The sequence below is a fragment of the Megalobrama amblycephala genome, linkage group LG20, assembly GCF_018812025.1.
Source record: "Megalobrama amblycephala isolate DHTTF-2021 linkage group LG20, ASM1881202v1, whole genome shotgun sequence".
Taxonomy (NCBI): Eukaryota; Metazoa; Chordata; class Actinopteri; order Cypriniformes; family Xenocyprididae; genus Megalobrama; species Megalobrama amblycephala.
Genome location: NC_063063.1, coordinates 17,554,220 through 17,573,562, shown reverse-complemented (window position 1 = coordinate 17,573,562; position 19,343 = coordinate 17,554,220).

Sequence of the window (19,343 nt, the reverse complement as noted above, 5' to 3'; positions counted from 1 at the left end):
CAGAACCGACATGAACGCCACCACAATGTCGTAAATACCAATGGGAAGCTCGTAATTTTCTTTAAGCTCCGATCTATACGAGTTGGGGGCGTGTCAGTCAGAAACATAGCGAAATACCACAATACTTGCAGGTATTTAGCAGTGACATTGTCAGACTTTTCTATTTACAACGAAGTAAGCTGATTCCAAGCAAAAATACGATAGCATCACAATATAAAAATGTAATATGTAACAATAAATTTTACAATGGCTTCATAAATTAATTAAAAACATAAAAAAGCAACATACAACTAATGCACATTCTTTGCTCTACATTTTCTAGAAGCAGAAGTGTTGTTATTTTGTGTAATTAATTTAGAGAAGGCACACCGCCATCTTACTAGTGATGGGAAGTTCGGATCATTTTACTGACTCGGACTTTTGAGTCTCGTTCAACAAAATGAACGAATCTTTTTTCGAGTCATTTCGTTCATTTTAGCAAAATGTAATTAAAATGTTACGTGTTACTTCCCCAACACATATACTACTTATGCAAACGTTGATCCCACTACAAACAATACAAAACTACAATGCTATAAGATTCAGAAATGATTAATTCATTACCTGGGTCTTCAGTTTATGACAAGCTGATTAAGCTCACCTCACCTCTTGTCTGACAAGTCTTCGGGTTTAAGTCATTCCTTAATGACGTGACAGGCAGTCCCATGCTAAACCAATGCAGTCCGAGCCGCAAAGAGAATTGATTAGTTCATTTCATGAGTCTTTCGGGTTTTTGAGTCGTTCCTTAAACACGTGACAGACCCATACACTAAGCCAATGCATTCTGAGCCGGAAAGAGAATTGATTAGTTCTCTTCATGAGTCTTTCGGGTTTTTGAGTCGTTCCTTAATCACGTGACAGACCCATACACTAAGCCAATGCATTCTGAGCCGGAAAGAGAATTGATTAGTTCTCTTCATGAGTCTTTCGGGTTTTGAGTCGTTCCTTAATCACGTGACATACCCATACGCTATTTCTGACATTTCTGTCACTGTTTTTGTTACTGAGGATCTGTGGTGTGTTATTATAAATAAATAAAGCCCTGTTATAAATAAAATATTGATTCATTTATCTTTTTGACTGTCTATCTGTAAATAACACTAGGCTATATAATAATATAATAATCCAAGCCTACAATACAAAGTATTTATAGCCTAGTTTGTTCATTTTTACTCCAATTTTGAGTTTGCTGTTATAATAATTGCTTTTCCTAGGCAGACTTGACATATTGGTCTAATATAAGAAGATTGCTCAAAAAGGACATAATGACATAAATTAAAAGCAAATAACATTTTGAATTTGAATTATTAATGTTAGTTTAAAACATCAAGGTTATGATAACTTCAGCTTTAACAGTTGTAACACAAACTCAAACAAAACTGGAGAGTTAACGTTATTTACTAATAAATATAATGTGCTTGGGTCACACAGCATAGTGTATGGGTATGTCACGTGATTAAGGAACGACTCAAAACCCGAAAGACTCATGAAGAGAACTAATCAATTCTCTTTCCGGCTCAGAATGCATTGGCTTAGTGCGGAGGTCGGCAACCCGCGGCTCTAGAGTCGCATGCGGCTCTTTAGCGCTCCCCTAGTGGCTCCCTGGAGCTTTTTCAAAAATGTATGAAAATGGAAAAAGATGGGTATGGTTTCATATGGTTTCTGTAGGAGGACAAACATGACACAAACACTCTTAACTTTTTCCAATGCTGTAAAAATGTGTATAACAAATATTATATTTCAACATTTCTGTCAACGAAGATTTGCGTCATAGCCTGTGACACACGTTTCAGCGCGGCGCGAGGGTATGCATCGACGTAACTTTCCCGCCGAAAGCGCGCTCCCTCAGCTGGACTGAGTGGCAAAAGAACTGCTGCGTGACTGGATTTAATAGGGGAAACTGCGAAAACGCGAGTAAAACAAACGAATTACACTAAAGGTTGGACTCGAAAGTGTTTCTTACAACTTGTCAAAGAAACCTAATCCATGGATATTGACATGCAGCCAGCAGTCGTGTTTCCTGACATTTATATGTGCCTGATTTGACGCCGGGGAAATACATAAAAGCAAATCTGCCTGTGAATATTTTATATAACTACAATATAGGTAGGTTTAAATCCGAGTAATCACTTATATCAATGTTATATCGTCATATTGTCCAGCCCTAAAACATATAGTTTTATAGTAACGTTATAGTTTTTGTCAGTGTTTATTTTAAAACACACAATTATGCAGAATATAAGATGGAAAATTATTTAATTGATGATTTGTCAACATAATATATAACAATACAATATATATGGAATGATTTTACCTAAAAATCCAACAATTTGACACAAAATGATAAATGCAAATCCATGTTTCTCTGCCTGGAGTCGAGTTGTTTCTGTGAATTGCACCGATCCATTTGCTTCTTTTTTCTGTAGCTTTCAGCAGTTTTTAAATATATATCTCGGGAATACCTCATTATGTATTTGTAGCCTACTTAGTCATTTTGATAGTAGGCTAATATAGCTAATATACACTTACAGCCTGTGTTGCCTTCATATAAGGCTTATATAAGGCTTTTAATTTTTTTGCGGCTCCAGACAGATTTGTTTTTTGTTTTTTTGGTCCAATATGGCTCTTTGAACATTTTGGGTTGCCGACCCCTGGCTTAGTGTATGGGTCTGTCACGTGATTAAGGAACGACTCAAAAACCCGAAAGACTCATAAAAAGAACTAATCAATTCTCTTTCCGGCTCAGAATGCATTGGTAGCGTATGGGTCTGTCACGTGATTAAGGAACGACTCAAAACCCGAAAGACTCATGAAATGAACTAATCAATTGAATCATCAGGTTCTACTTCTAGCAGTACAGAACCTGTAGAATATTGCACATGCGCGACTGAACGAATCACCCCCCGAGACGACTCGTTCTTCCCGAGTCACATAAAAGATTCGTTCAAAATGAACGAATCGTTCAAGAACGACACATCACTACATCTTACTCCGACGAAAGTGACTTGAACGCACCTACTGTTGTACACACGACTTCCCACCTCGTACATACGAACTTCCCAGGAAGACTTGAACGCACCATCAGATACGATCTAAAATATTAATGAAGACAAGTTTTATCATCAGAACGTTCTAAAGGTTTACTGTCAATCTACGGTGTTTTTTAAGATATAGATCCTCCAACACCAGTAGTGTTGGTTGTGCAAATAACAACATGGAAAATCAAATGGGACTTCATACCTTTATAATGACATAGAGATCGCGAGATGAATCCAATCTGTGGCACTTGGGTAAAATACATAGACTGTAAAAAAATATGGACGTAGCGTCCGTGACGTCACCCATAGAGTTCTGAACAGCAGTTTTGAAGCGAAAATGAGGCCGCGGCCATCTTAGCTGCGCGTCACCGCACGTCACTCCCGGATAACTGAAAATGGGCAAAGAGGCGGGGAGGTGGTTTGAGCTGATATGACTGGTTGCTGAAACCACGCCCGCCTAGCTGGACGTGACCATGTTAGCAAGCAAAGGAGCTATCTATCTATCTATCTTAGATACGATCTAAAATATTAATGAAGATAAGTTTTATCATCAGAACGTTCTAAAGGTTTACTGTCAATCTACGGTGTTTTTTAAGATATAGATCCTCCAACACCAGTAGTGTTGGTTGTGCAAATAACAACATGGAAAATCAAATGGGACTTCATACCTTTATAATGAAATAGAGATCGCGAGATGAATCTGTGGCACTTGGGTAAAATATGAGCAAAACAAAATGCAAAGAACGATTTTTTGCAAAACAAAAAAACGTCACATTTCTTCTGAATGATCTGCTCTCTGTCATCGTTCTTCAAGAAAGGATGCAATCTGAGCAGCCTTTATGTTGTAAAACTGTATACGATCGTATCTAACAAACAAATGAGCCTGTGTCCAAAGTATATATTTTTTTTCAAAATAGTGCAGCAGTTTTAGTTATAATATCCAAGCAGTGCTGTCGGATTTTGATATCCTCCTGGTATTGTCATTGTAGTAAATCTCACAACCAAAACTTTCAGCCAATGCCACGATCCAACAACGTGTGTTCTGTTTCTTCCCCATGCATGCAAATCTACACAGACACACATCAATATTATGATGTGTCGAATATTATGTAGCAAGCCATATTTTATAATTGTATAAAATAATCGAGCACAAATACGGCTGAGATGCCAAATTCAGCGGCAGCTGAGGTAACATGACGGCTCACAGACAGCAGCGCAATCTACCTGTCACTCAAGTGACCACTCCCTTAATTATGCAGAACTTTAAGGCTTAATATAATTTAAACGGATAAGTTATAAAAAAATTCACCCCCCTCAGAGTTGTCATGAAGGGAAAAAATAGCAGTATAGACCAAAACCACAATTTGAACCAACTTGTAAACATGTTTTTTTCTGCTATAAACTTGGCCAATTTAACATGGGACTCTATGAGATTCTGCTCTCTTTTGGAGCCTGTCCCTAGCGGCCAGTCAATGAATCACAGTTTAAGTTACTTCCGTATTGGCTTCACGAGAGAAAGGGGGAGGTTGCCGCTTGGTAAAATATGAGTGTCCATTGCAAAACAAAAAAACATGTCACATTTCTTCTGAATGATCTGCTCTCTGTCATCGTTCTTCAAGAAAGGATGCATTCTGAGCAGCGTTTATGTTGTAAAACTGTATACGATCGTATCTAACAAACAAATGAGCCTGTGTCCAAAGTATATATTTTTTCAAAATAGTGCAGCAGTTTTAGTTATAATATCCAAACAGTGCTGTCGGATTTTGATATCCTCCCACCATTGTCATTGTAGTAAATCTCACAACCAAAACTTTCAGCCAATGCCACGATCCAGCAACGTGTGTTCTGTGTCTCTTCCCCATGCATGCACATCTACACAGACACACATCAGTCTCGAATATTGCTATAAACTTGGCCAATTTAACATGGGACTCTATGAGATTATGCTCTCTTTTGGAGCCTGTCCCTAGCGGCCAGTCGATGAATCGCAGTTTAAGTTACTTCCGTATTGGCTTCACGAGAGAAAGGGGGAGGTTGCCGCTTGGATTTGAGGAGCGTGTACTATTTTCAGTTTCATTCGCTTGCGCGTTGTCTCAAGGACACGCCCACAATAGGAGGATATTATGAATATTCGCGTAAGCGCCACCCAGTGGAACAGAATATTTCAGGAACCGAATATATTGTAACACTGGTCCTGACAGGTTCACTGTTTTTACCTGACATCACCCAATGAACAACCGAGGGTATACTTCACACTGCTACATTCGCAATTACAAGTTGTGTGTACATAAGAGATAGGCTACATTACATTACTTTAGATCAGTATGATAGTATATTAGTATATAGTATGATTCAGTATATTAGTTCAGAATAGAGTTACTGTGTGCTTGATCAGTATACTTACTGTGTTATTTGTTAGAGTAAGAACAAATATTTTATTCACAAAATGTGAACACATAGATACTGTAAAAAAAAAAAAAAAAAAAAGATCATCCGTATTGATGTAGCTGTGCTAGACTTGCATCTCTCCATTTGCTTGTATGTGAGATTTGGTTCAGTTTGGTTTTGAGTGAGGTTTGTCTGTTGAGAAAGGATTTTTGAATCCCATCCCATGTCCTTTCACGCAAGCGGTGTGTTCAGATCCATCCTGGGCTTGTGTCTGCTGTAGGCCATCAAACATTGCCTTTTTTTTTTTTTTTTTGAAGCCACAAAAAAACTGCATGTTGCCGTTATCAGAACTCATATACTCTCTCTCTCTCATACACAAACACTTACATACACAACAAAGCAAATGATCAAAACACAAAAACACTCTTCTCAAGCTTTCTTTCTTTTAGCCTGTCTCTTTTTGCTCTCCCTGAAACACACACACACAAACAAATATCCCACATATATATTTTACATTGGCATCAAAGCAGGCAAGCTGATTTTATAAACTGTATAAGTGAAATACAGTGTTTTGTTGAAATCTATGCTGAATATGTGTCATTTAAGATTTTGCAAGCAGGAATGGAGAAGTGTCCTTTGCAAATGCACTAAGCACTATAAATATAGTATGGTGTAAATATAGTATGCACTACAACTGTACAGCTCATTACATACCATGCATGCAGAATCTGTAGGATATTGATGTTGGTCCCCCTTTTGCTGCCAAAACAGCCCTGACCCGTCAAGACATAGACCCCTGAAGGTGGTATCTGGCACCAAGATCTTAGCAGCAGATCCTGTAAGTTGTGAGTTGGGGCCTCCATCGAACTTGTTTGTTCAGCACATCCCACAGATGCTCAGATTCCACAGATTGAGATCTGGGGAATTTGGAGGCCAAGTCAACACCTCAAACTTGTTGTGCTCCTCAAACCATTCCTGAAGCTTTTTTGCTTTGTGGAAGGGTGCATTATCCTGCTGAAAGAGGTCACTAGGGAATACAGGGTGAACATGGTCTGCAACAATGCTTAGGTAGGTGGTACGTGTCAAAGTAACATCCACATTTTCATTTGTTGAAACAAATAGCTTGTTACTGGAAATGGAGATGCTATCGCTAAATTCACACAGAAATTGTGATGTTATAAGCATTGTTAATTGTAGTTACTACCAGCACTGCTGGTCACCATCAATGGAGGGTACAGAGGAGACTAGCAAAAATGAAAAAGTATGTACTGGCCTGTTTCCGAATCTAAATATAATTTACAGATAAATATTTTTGATCATAATACAGCCAGGCTGTATTTGGGGGCTAAAATGACAGTTTATCCTATTTTGAAAGATTTCAAACTAGTTTCCCTTCTCATGCCAGTGGATGATAATAAACTGCACAGAAAGCTTTTATTAGCTAGCGATGCATGTTTAAGATCTGAACTGCCATTCAACAAACAAAAATCAAGCCAAACACATTCATGCAGACCACAGCAATTATCCACCACTCCTTTAGCACATCACCCTTTGGGGATCCATCAGCACACACCCAGTATGAGAGCAAACCACTGAGTCTGAATACTAGAGCAATAGTGCTGCAACTGCAATCATATGTATGGAAAAACCTCTAGAGTCTATTTTAAAGAAAAATAAATGAAAGAGAGGCAATTACCTGTATGTTTACACATGCTTCTTTGTCTTCTTTTTAACCAAATATTAAGTAATGCTTACCATTATGTACCAAAATTCCTTGGAGAACCAATAATCATTCAGTCAACTGATGCATTTTTATTTCATTGCACATCACTATGAACTTGTGCCAAAAAGTGCTATGGTTTAAAATGTTATTTGGACAAGTAACATGGTAATACTGTGGTATTCTTTTGTAGTAGCCTACCTGGAGAACAGAAATCTGACCTTTTGCACAATGGAGTTTGCATGGCCAAAATCACTAATTTGCCTATTTGAGAAACGAGTATAGGCCTTATTAACTTAACATTTCTCATTCATTTCTCATTCTATCCTTGATTTAAAATTTTGAACCCTAGATTTTCAGTGATGTCTCAAGTGTGGCTTTTGTTAGAAGGTAGTATAAAACATATGGAAAAAATAGCAATAGTCACTCCAACCAAAGTAGTTTTCAGTTCGGTCTCAGGGCCTGTTTACATCTGGTCACTTCATGCATTTTTTTCTGATCAGACAGCTGTCCGAAAGACCAGGGGCCGGTTGCATAAACTGCTAAGACTAGTCTTACAAGTTAGTCATCACATTTTTTTCTTTAAGATTGTTCATAACTGTTTTAAGTCAAGTACATATAAATGTAGATTGGTATAATTTGAAACCAAAAAGTAACACATGCCCTTGACTAATCACTAGTTAGTCATACTAGTACTTAAGACACAGTCTTAACATATTGGCAATGTTTATGCAACTGGCAGCAGATGTAAATGCCCTCTGGAAATGCAATCGAGATGGATATAAATCTGATCACTCAAACCACTTCAGGAGGTGGTCTGGGATGCATTCCAGTCAAAACTGAACAAGTTCTAATTGCATTTGGTTGTTGAAACCATACATGCAAATTTTACTCCTCCCAAAAATGTTAAATAATAAACATGTGAGAGCATGTTATAGGCTAAATAATATGTTATAGCCAGATGTGTCAGTGCTACTGCATCACGCATCACAGCAGATAAACAGCTGAGCATCTCTTAAGCAAGCCAACAAGCAAACTGCTGCAAATGAAACTAGTGAAAAAAAGTGTCACAGATGCTCAAAACACTATCATCCTTACTAAAAGTAATGAGACTTAATTATCTTACCAGTGCTGTTGCCACGCTCTTTCCTACTGCGGTCTGTGATATTGAAATTAACTGATGATCAATAAAATGTAGCTCATATTTGTTGCTTTCTGTGATGTGAACTCCATTAAATCTGCATATAGCGTGGGAACTGAAGATCGGATTTACATCTGTTAGACATTTATGTGGCCAAGTGTAAATGGAATCATTATGATAAATCAGACAGCTATCTGGTCAGCAGAATTGCCAGGTTTTCACAACAAAACCCACCCAGTTGCTACTCAAAACTAGCCTGAAACAAAAATCGTGTTCCACTAAATATCATGTTATTTGGGGTTGCTTCAACCCGCAGAAACAGTGTTAAAGTAGCCCAATTCCGCGGGAAAATCGCAGACTTGGCAACACTGCTGATCAGTGAAAAAAAGTGAAGTGACCAGGTGTAAACAGGCTATCAGACTGTTGGACTCCACTTCACATTGGAGGTGTCTGTTCCTTTGCATCTGAATTTCAACAAATCCACCAAACAGAAACACTTTCTTAAGTAAATGCATGAGCATGAGAAAATGATCACAAATGAGTGTTCAGATGCTGTAATTGTCAAAAGCCAAACCAATCAGCTGAAAAATGTTTTTAGCTCGGCTTGACTCATTTTGGCCCATAAATTCTTCAGCTGCTTCCTTCATGAATCACACAACCCTGTATTCTCCTCCAACAACAGTAAAAGCTTGTATTTCCAATACTTCTAATGTGTCCGATGAAATGCCCTGTTTACAGTACAAACACTATATACATATCTGACTCTGAGGGGGTTTACTGTTGAAGTTGAATGACTTGTTTTAGCAATTAAATTGATTGTTGAAAACACTTTCCTCAGCTCTGAATACTAATTTTATGTATAAGAAGAGAAATACGGACATGGAGTGACAGAGTTAAAGAATGCCAGAGAGGTGGGTGATTTTGAGTGGGTGTTCATCTAATGCTCTGGGGGTGTGTGTAAAGATGTTAAACACAACAGCCTATAAGTATGCACGTCTCTGATGCACACACAGTTCCTGACTGACATCAGACACGAAACATGGACTTCATCAAGGGAGCAATGGGTGGGAAGGTGGACAAGATAATCGATCAGGCTGGTAAGCTCATTGCAAGGTTACAGTATCCTCTAATTGATGCCTGAAAACAAATGTAATTTAGTTGCAAGAAGTGGTGCATGCTAGTAATTTCTGTAATTTACAGCTAACCTAGCCAAAGAGAAAGTTGAAGCAATAATCGGAGGAGACAAGGAAAAGGCAGAAGATGCAAAAGACAAAAAAGCGGAAGGAGGTAATATTTTACTTTCCTTTGAAAGGAGCTCTTGGGAAAATAATCTTAAACAACTCTTCCATATCATATTCATCCAGTTCAAAGCTCTCTGATCAATGCATTCTATCTGTGTAGGCATTGGTGACATGTTGAGCGGTGCGATCGGCAAAGCTGCTACAGATGCTGCGACTGATAAGGCAGCTGATCAGGTGTTGTCCTTTGGGAAGAGCCTTTTCAAGTGAGCCTGGATACTTTAAGCCTGAACTCTTTCACTCATCGCTGTATGCTAACTGGACCCCATCCTTCTGCAATTATCTTCTAACTTTCAGCACTGAATAATAGGAGCTGTACATTTTGTCGTCTAGAAATAGGCAATGTCTGAAGCAGACAACTTTCTGTATATTTTGTAGTACCTTTTTGAGCTCAAACTTAAAAAATGTTTGTTGTCATTTCAGAAACCTTGTATAAAAACAATTTCAGAAATAAATTATGAAAATAAGTGAACTATTATTTGAACAATGGCAATAAACTTAGCTGGATGCTATATGAAAATATAGAATTAAAGAGCCATTGCTCAGTTAGAGATTGAGTTTGAACAGGTTTAAGTTCATTTATGTATTTTAACCATCTTTTGAAATCTTTAAAATGATTTCAGAGAAACATCAGAGAATCAATAAAATACATTGCTAACACTCACTGATGTTTGTTCTGTTGTTTTCCCACCAAAATGATGTCACTTCCTGGAGGGCTGGTTTTGGTTAGTTAAAGGGATATTGGACTACCTCTTTAAAAAATATATGGTACGTTCGAGTCATGTTGGACAGATCATATTTAAGAGTTTAAAGCACTTGAACGGCACCAAAAATTCCTTATTACAATAGGGATTTACTCAGGATTTTCTTTGTCACAAATTTGTTAAAATATATTTAACTATTATTGTTATTCAAAATAAAACTAGCAATGTTGCATGCTCAAAACAGTATTGTACATTCACATTTGCAATCGCTGATGTTTCTGATGTCACAAACTACCTTGTAACCAATCACATCAACAAGTGGATCTCTGAACTGGTGTGAGTGACTGGAGGCGGGGCTAAATTGTATATTCATAGAAGAGCAGTCACAGACACATCAGGCTCCACCGTTCACCAATCACAGCGCACTCAATCACCAGAATACTGATTACCGCCACCTTCACCTCATCAACGCACTCATCAACACCACTACAAAGAGCACTCACACACAGCACTCCATGTCTGGTCTCGTTTGCAGATACTTACGTGTATGCTTACCTCAAAGACTCCCTGCTCTCTACTTACCTGTCTCCAGTGTCTCCTGTTCTCCCAGTGTGTTCCTTCGTCCATGTGTGAGTGCTCCTTTGTCTCCAGTGATCTCCAGCTCCAGCCATTCCAAAGACTCATTCATCTGAAAACAGAAAGGACTGTAACTATCTCTACTCATCTCAACATTCATCATCATTGCCATTACTTCACTCCTGCACTGCTGTTTATGCTCACTGGTTTTAATAAACAACACTTACCTGTGAATCTCTGTGTCCGACCCCTCTGTAACGTAACAGAAGACCGGACCTATACCGAAGAACCAGTATGAGCCAACCGGATCCCTTCCAAGCACTTGTGGATGCGCTTCGTCGCACTCTCATCACCAATCCACCATCACCGCCACCAACAGTCACCTCTCCTTCACTAGCACCAGCAGTTGCCACCGTCAACACAGGTACTTCTTCGTCACCACCGGTCTATGCCAGTCCCATGGCCAAGCCAGCGCCCTACTCAGGATCGACGGAGGACTGCAGCGGATTTCTCCTGCAGTGTGAACTGGTCCTGGAGATGCAGCCGCACCTGTACCCGAACGACACCTCCAAGATAGCGTTCCTCATCTCCCAGTTGAGTGGCAAAGCACTGAAATGGGCAGACTCCATCTGGTTTCAACACGGTGCTGTCACTCAGTCATACTCTGCCTTTATTTCCCATTTCCGGGAGGTGTTCGGAAAACCGATCACTGATTCATCTGCTGGTGAGAAACTTTATAATCTAAAACAAGGGTCGATGTCTATTTATGATTATGCTTTGCAATTCAGAACGCTTGCTGCTGTCAGTGGGTGGAATGAACAAGCTTTGATTACCACCTACCGCCAAGGATTGGAGCCTCGGGTGCGGCTGCATCTTGCTGCATACAAGGATTCCATCGGCTTAGAGAAGTTCATCCAGCTTTCCATCCGCTGCGCCACTCATATGCATGCGTGTCTTCAAGAACATCAGGGCCAGTCACTTACCAACTCACTCCTCTGCCGGTCCGAACCCGTCAGCTCCCCAGAACCAGCCAACGAACCCATGGAAGTAGAAAATTCCCGTCTCACTCCTTCTGAGCGCCAACGTCGGCTGACCCTGAACCTGTGCTTGTACTGTGGCGCACCCGGGCATGCGATCTCTGCATGCCCCACATGACCTCCTCGTCCCATGGTGAGTGCCATTATTCCTTCTATTCAGAAAATGAAACCACTCACCACTATCGTCAACCTTACTGCGGCTGATATCTCCCTTACAGTGGTTGCGCTCCTCGACTCAGGATCAGCCGGCAACTTCATCTCCGGCGCCCTCTGCCGGCAACTTCACCTCAAGACCTCTCCGTCTCCGACTATCTACCAGATCAACTCCATAACTGGCAAACCTCTCAGCCGTAAGCAAGTCCGCCGTGTGGTAGGACCCATCAAGCTGCAAGTTGGACTTTTACACCTGGAGGAAATACATCTGCTGGTTCTGGAGGATTCCACCGCTGACGTGGTTCTAGGGCGACCCTGGCTGGAGCAGCACAGTCCCACCATCTCCTGGAAAACCGGCAAAATCCTGAAGTGGGGCGAAACCTGTTTCTCACAATGCTTCTCTGAACTTCCCATTCCTCGAGCGTCTCCCAAAGAACTTTCCATCTGTGCAACATCCATCGAGAGTCCTGTGGAGAAACGTTCCATCGACATTCCCAAGTGTTACGCCCCCTTCAGTGATGTCTTCTGCCCTCAGAGAGCATCTAAGCTGCCTCCACACCGGCCATGGGACTGTGCCATTGATCTGCTTCTGGGTGAACCAGTGCCAAAAGGAAAAATCTATCCACTATCCATCCCGGAGGAGAAGGCCATGGAGGAATACATCAAAGAGGCCCTTGATCAAGGTTACATCTGCCTGTCTACTTCCCCTGCTGCTTCAAGCTTCTTCTTTGTGGCAAAAAAGGACGGAGGCTTGAGGCCCTGCATTGATTACCGCTCTCTCAACAAAATCACCGTCAAGTTTCGATATCCCCTTCCTCTCGTCCCAGCCGCCCTGGAACATCTCCGTGGTGCCACTGTGTTTACGAAGTTGGACCTCCGCAGCGTGTACAACCTCCGGATACGCGAGGGGGACGAGTGGAAGACCGCCTTCATCATGCCCACTGGCCACTACGAATACCTTGTTATGCCGTATGGCCTGGTCAACGCCCCCTCCGTATTCCAGGACTTCATACATGAGGTGCTCCGGGAGTTTCTCCATCGATTCATATTGGTTTACATCGATGACATCCTCATCTACTCCCAGAGCCTGGCCGAACATCGCCAACACGTTGCGGAGGTCCTCACACGTCTTCGTCAGTTCCATCTGTTCCTGAAAGCTGAGAAATGCTCTTTCCACCAGTCATCAGTATCCTTCCTGGGCTATATCATTGACCACAGTGGCATCCGGATGGACGAGAGGAAGGTGGAATGCATCACCACCTGGCCAGAACCATCCACCATAAAAGAACTACAACGCTTCCTTGGATTTGCCAACTTTTACCGTCGATTCATCAAGAACTACAGCTCCATCACTCATCCTCTCACCAGTCTGCTCCGTAACAAGCCCAAGTCTCTGTCCTGGACTCCAGCTGCCACCAACGCCTTAAACCGCCTCAAGGAAGCCTTCACCACCGCTCCCCTCCTCATTCACCCCGATCCAGAGCTGCCATTGATCGTGGAGGTGGACGCCTCCACCACCGGAGTGGGAGCAGTGCTTTCACAGCAGCAGGGGACACCAAGTAGGCTCCATCCATGCGCCTTCTTCTCCCGCAAGCTCAACCCGGCAGAGGTCAACTACGACATCGGTGACAGAGAACTCCTAGCCGTGAAGTTGGCTTTGGAAGAGTGGAGGCATTGGCTGGAGGGAGCCAAACACCCATGTAACAATTGAGACAAATCAGACACAATTATTTGTTAGTTAACCAGTAGTTTTAAGCTCACTCTGGGGCCTGGCGTCCATCCCCCGAGAAGTTCTCAGTTACAAATTTTATTGCACCAATAAATGCTGCATGGAGAGCAGAAAAGAGACACACAAATATCTGCATCTTCCCTGCATTTTCCACACAGAACACAGACGTTACTGCATTAATTTATAGACAGACTATTCTCTACATACATATTCCCAGGAAATGGTATCCATTATTACTATTGTTGTATTGTACTCATTGTATTTACATGTTTTATGATTTTTAAATGTTATGACCTTCAAGGTAACTTCAATTATGCCATGTTTGGTGTCTATGCGTTCGTATCAAGCAGATTTAAATGCTTGTGTATGCGGTATGTCCATACCTGCACAAGACATAAGTATTACAAGAAGCTTTAATAGTTCTTCTTCAAAGCTCAGCCAGTTTAATCTTACTTGGTCATAAAAGCCCTGACAAGGGGGTGTGTGTCACCCGGAAATACAACATCTTCATTGGCCCCCATCATTCCTAAGAGGTTGGACTTTGACCAGAGGTTAAAAACCAGCGAACAGTGCCACTCCCTCTCTTCTTCCTTGCTTCTGGACGACCGAACGGGTCTCCTTGTGGCCGGCCTCTCTAGGCCCGGCCCGCAAGGCCGGTAGGCCCCCGGCCTACAACACCCAGCCATGTGCTCATCATCCAACAGACTGGCAACAACTTCAGACGATAACCTCAAGATTTATCCTCAACCTGCAGATCCGACTCTCCTCAGCCTAAAGGCATCTTGCAAGTATCGTACATTTTAATGCTAAGCAGCGATTTAGTATTGATTTGTAAGACTTACCTTTGCTATTGCTAAAAGAAACTGATGAGTCCTTTCCAGATTGTCTTTGACTTTTTCCTATAGCTCTAGTAACAGTACCTCTTCCGGTTCAACTCTATCATTACTCATTCTGACCTACATATGTGTGTGAACCTTTTGTGTATGTTATGTTATGTTATGTGTTTGTTAGTTTAGTTTTGTGTTTGTGAGTTAGTTAATAAAGACTGTGCACAATACATGTTTGGTTCTCACTCCATCTGCTAATGAATTGCCTCTTAAGTGATATAGACCCCGAACCTATGCTCTAAGTAGCACGGTGCGATAAGAATGTTATTTTTCCATAACCTGGAAATGAACATTTCTTAGAATTGTTAAACAATCAACACTAAGTGTTGCCTGGACAACAGGTTAATTGATTGTAATATTAAGATTAATGTAGCTATATCCAGTAAATCTGATTAACAGACTTACATATTCATAATTAATCATAAATAATAAATCATATTGAGTTATTAATAATTATTAATATTTCCCCTTTGAGTTAATTCGCTACACCCATTCCTGGTCCTTACAGATCATAAGAACCTAGAATATCTCTGTGCTGCAAAAAAATCCAAGACAAGCCCGCTGGGCCATGTTCTTCTCCCGATTCAATTATACAATCTCCTTTCGTCCAGGTTTGAAGAACGTGAAAGCTGATGCCCTCTCTCGTCTTCATGCTCCAGAAGAAAAGTCTGAAGAACCTGAGTCGATCATTCCAAGCTCCCTCATCGTCAGCCTGATAACATGGTCAGAAGAGACCATTCCCTCCTCCAATGCCTCCACGAACCCTCCGCCGGGTTGCCCGCCTGGCTTGCTTTACATTCACCTGGACTCGACGCACTCCAACTATCCACTCAGCCCACACATCACTTGGCACTGGTCACCCGGGGGTCAATGAAACCCTCTCATTGCTAAAAGAACGCTTCTGGTGGCCAAGCATGGCAGCCGATGTCAGAAGGTACGTGCAGGGCTGCAGGGAGTGCGCCATCTCGAAGAGCCCACGCCATCTACCATCCGGCAAGCTCCATCCTCTGCCCGTTCCCAATCGACCCTGGTCACACCTAGGAGTTGATTTCATAACTGACCTCCCAGCATCTGATGGATTTACTTGCATTCTTGTCATCATTGATCGTTTCTCCAAGTCATGTCGTCTCATTCCACTGAAAGGATTAACCACTGCCATGGAAACTGCTGAACTGCTGTTCAACCATGTATTCAGGTATTTTGGAATTCCTGAGGATATTGTGTCCGATAGAGGACCTCAGTTCATCTCTCATGTGTGGAAGGCTTTCCATTCACTCCTAGGTGTGGCCATCAGTCTGACATCAGGATACCATCCTCAGTCGAACGGGCAGACGGAGAGGAAGATCCAGGAGATCGGCCGCTTCCTCCGTAGCTTCTGTCATGACCACCAGAACTCTTGGAACCAGTACTTGGGTTGGGCCGAGTACGCACAGAACTCCCTACGGCAACCGACTACAGGACTCACTCCTTTCCAGTGCATACTCTGTTACCAACCCCCACTGTTCCCCTGGAATGGGGAACCATCGGACGTACCAGCTGTGGATTACTGGTTCCGAGAGAGCGAGAGGGTCTGGGACTCAGCACACCATCAGTTGCAACGAGCCCTGTGCAGACGCAGGATGACGGCTGACCTTTGGCATTCCAACACTCCAGTATACCAGCCCGGACAGAAGGTTTGGCTGTCTACACGGGACATCAGACTGCGTCTGCCCTGCAAAAAGCTGTGTCCCAGGTTCATTGGCCCATTCCCTATCATCAAGCAGATCAACCCGGTAACCTACCAGCTCCAACTTCCTCCTGGGTATCGTATTCATCCTACATTCCACGTTTCACTACTCAAACCTCACCACCCTTCTGTTTCTGTCTCCACAGGGCCTGACGTGACAGCTGCCGAACCCCCCCTTCCACTCATCCTGGAAGACGGCGCAGCATACGAGGTTCATGAGATTTTGGACTCCCGGCGCCGTGGTGGTCAGCTGGAGTACCTCGTGGACTGGGAAGGCTATGACCCTGAGGAGCGCTCCTGGGTTACAAGAAACGACATCCTCGATCCCAACCTGCTTCAAGCCTTCCACGACAGCCACCCTGACAGACCTGCCCCGCGTGGAAGAGGACGACCACCACGACGTCGGGGTCCTCAGCCCTCAGGAGCGGGCCGTGGAAGGGGGGGTACTGTCACAGACACATCAGGCTCCACCGTTCACCAATCACAGCGCACTCAATCACCAGAATACTGAATACCTCATCAACGCACTCATCAACACCACTACAAAGAGCACTCACACACAGCACTCCATGTCCGGTCTCGTTTGCAGATACTTACGTGTATGCTTACCTCAAGGACTCCCTGCTCTCTACTTACCTGTCTCCAGTGTCTCCTGTTCTCCCTGTGTGTTCCTTCATCCATGTGTGAGTGCTCCTTTGTCTCCAGCGATCTCCAGCTCCAGCCATTCCAAAGACTCATTCATCTGAAAACAGAAAGGAATGTAACTATCTCTACTCATCTCAACATTCATCATCATTGCCATTACTTCACTCCTGCACTGCTGTTTATGCTCACTGGTTTTAATAAACAACACTTACATGTGAATCTCTGTGTCCGACCCTTCTGTAACGTAACAAGAGCGTATACTAAATGAGGAAAGGGTGTAGAGTTACATTCAAGCTATTTTAAGGCATGAAGAAAGTTTAAATATGTCATTTTGGTGATCAAAGATGAGTTTTATGGGATAAAATTATTGACTACAGCGGGACTTTAAGAGAAGATGACTGGAGAAATCTTGCTGCCTTGCTCAACTAAAGTGATTTGAATACAACTGGGCTGCATTCAGCTCTGACAAAACGTTGCAAAACACCCTGTTCTGATGATGCAAGAGTTGCAACTATGGCAGCTGAGAAGGCCATTCTTTGTGTTCTTTTTGAAGAATTGATATGCTATATTTTTGCTATAAAAGTAGACATTTATGTGGCCAAGTGTAAATGGAATCATTATGATAAATCAGACAGTTATCTGGTCAGCAGAATTGCCAGGTTTTCACAACAAAACCCACCCAGTTGCTACTCAAAACTAGCCTGAGACAAAAATTGTGTTCCGCTAAATATCATGTTATTTGGGGTTGCTTCAACCCGCGGCAACAGTGTTAAAGTAGCCCAATTCCACAGGAAAATCGCAAACTTGGCAACACTGCTGATTAGTAAAAAAAAGTGAAGTGATCAGATGTGAACAGGCCATCAGACTATTGGACTCCACTTCACATTGGAGGTGTCTGTTCCTTTGCACCTGAATTTCAACAAATCCACCAAACAGAAACACATTCTTAAGTAAAGGCATGAGACATAAGGAAAATGATCACAAATGAGTGTTCAGATGCTGTAATTCTCAAAAGCCAAACCAATCAGCGGAAAAACACTTTTTAGCTCGGCTTGATTGACTCATTTTGGCCCATAAATTCTTCAGCTGCTTCCTTCATGAGTCACACAACCCTGTATTCTCCTCCAACAACAGTGAAAGCTTGTATTTCCAGTACTTCTAATGTGTCTGATGCCATGCCCTGTTTACAGTACAAACACTATATACATATCTGACTCTGAGGGGGTTACTGTTGAAGTTGGATGACTTGTTTTAGCAATTAAATTGATTGTTGGAAACACTTTTCTCAGCTCTGAATACTAATTTCATGTATAAGAAGAGCAATACAGACATGGAGTGACAGAGTTAAAGAATGCCAGGTAGGTGGGTGAGTTTGAGTGGGTGTTCATTTAACACTTTGGGGGTGTGTGTAAAGATGTTAAACACAACAGCCTATAAGTACGCACGTCTCTGATGCACACGCAGTTCCTGACTGACATCAGACACGAAACATGGACTTCATCAAGGGAGCAGCGGATGGGAAGGTGGACAAGGTAATCGATCAGGCTGGTAAGTTCAATGCAAGGTTACAGTAACCTCTAATTGATGCCTGAAAACAAATGTAATTTAGTTGCAAGTGGCGCATGCTAGTAATTTCTGTAATTTACAGCTAACCTTACCTAACATGTATAGACAAGATCATTAACTCTTGTAAATGTTGCATCAGCTGTGGTGGCCAAAGAGAAAGTTGGAGCAATAATCGGAGGAGACAAGAAAAAGCCAGAAGGTGCAAAAGACAAGAAAGCGGAAGGAGGTAATATTTTACTTTCCTTTGAAAGGAGCTCTTGGGAAAATAATCTTAAACAACTCTTCCACTATCATATTCATCCAGTTCAAAGCTCTCTGATCAATGCATTCTGTCTGTGTAGGCGTTGGTGACATGTTGAGCGGTGCGATCGGCAAAGCTGCTACAGATGCTGCGACCGATAAGGCTGCTGATCAGGCGTTGTCCTTTGGGAAGAGCCTTTTCAAGTGAGCCTGGATACTTTAAACCTGAACTCTCTCACTCATTCGCTGTATGCTAACTGGACCCCATCCTTCTGCAATTATCTTCTAACTTTCAGCACTGAATAATATGTGTCTCCAGGAGCTGTACATTTTGTCATCTAGAAATAGGCAATGTCTGAAGCAGACAACTTTCTGTATATTTTGCAGTACCTTTTTGAGCTCAAACTTAAAAAATGTTTGTTGTCATTTTAGAAACTTTGTATAAAAACAATTTCA